We start from the raw sequence: 1,466 nt of genomic DNA on the forward strand, positions 1-1,466 counted from the left end.
AATGCGCACTACCCGAAGGATGGACATATTTGAAACACGGACTTGGGGGGAGGGGAACCAAGGGCAACACACGTAACCTAAACATCTGTACCCCATAATATGCTGAAATAAAAAAAAAAATCCTGAAAATCACAATCACAGGATAGTAACATTCTATATTTTGTTGATCTTACTTTTTAATATAAACCTTTTCTTCATCGTTGCTTAGGTGAACATAACTGTTACTGCCTGCAGAATATCTCAGCAAGTGTACATGCCAGGTTTTATTTAATTGTTGCCATTGTTTCCACTTTTATTGCATTCGGTCACAATAGAGTGAACATTTCTGTATGTAGTTTTTCTTTTAAAATTTAGGAAATCATTTGCATCTGGTGAGCATTCTGTGGTTTACAAAGGGATTTATTTTACTCCACAATTTGAGAAATATTTATTTTATTGAGTATCTATTACATACCAGGCACTGCTCTAGGGACTCAGAGTACAGCAGAGAATGAGATGGAGAAAGTCTCTGGTCTCGTGGATTACAGTAGAGTCTAGATAGATTGCACACAACTTCTCATCATCCATCACATTTACCCAGTGTTGCAGGCGTATGCTGCCATTACCATTTTAGGTATAAGGAGTTTAGAGATTCAGATGACAGAATGACACTGAAACCCACTGTTCTAGAGGTAAGCCCAGCATATTTTCTTGCCCTCCTGGCATCCTCCACCCCAACCTGTGCAAGAACCGATGGCTGGCCGCTGACCTGGACAGCCGTTGCTGTAGGGCCGGCAACACTGCCCTGAGCTTTCTTACCTACAAGTCTGTGAGCCACTGGACCTTGAGCTCTGTAAGGGCCAAGACAGGGTCCCATCACCTCTCCATCCCCAGTGCTCAGCTCCCAAGAAATGCTTGATGAAAAACTCAATGATTCTGTCTTTTCGCCTTCCCCGTGTCTGTGGTAAGAAGGGTGCCTCCATTCACCCCACTGTCAGCAAACTCCAGTTCTTACACCCCTGCCGTGAGCACATCACCCACACTCAAAACCCTTCCAAGAACTTGCTGTGGGTATGAGATGGTGCCCTGAGGAACTGACACTCAGCCCTGCTGTGATACCCTGAGGGCCCCAAACTCAAACTGTATGTCCCTAAGTTAGGTCAGCAGGTGGTAAGGGGTAGGGGGATGAATCCCAAAGACACCACAGGCAAGAGGAGCAGGGTTTGATGATGACAGCGGGAAGCTTTCCATCTGGGCATGAAATAGGGTTTTCTCGGTGGTTAATGAGAACAGCCTGTTTGCAATTTGACTAATGTCTTCCATTAGAGCTTTGGCACAGGCCAGCAGAGAGGCGCGATTGGGGGCTTTGAAGTCATTTCTTAAAAACTAGAAAATGCTTTGTCATTCAGAAATTTCCTCTGATCCTGCCCCAGAATTCTAAGGCAAGATTTATTGCAGCGCATCTAAAAAGCCTACCTTTCCATTTA

This window comes from Propithecus coquereli, unplaced genomic scaffold (assembly GCF_000956105.1).
Source record: "Propithecus coquereli isolate 6110/MARCELLA unplaced genomic scaffold, Pcoq_1.0 Scaffold28, whole genome shotgun sequence".
In the NCBI taxonomy this organism is placed as follows: Eukaryota; Metazoa; Chordata; class Mammalia; order Primates; family Indriidae; genus Propithecus; species Propithecus coquereli.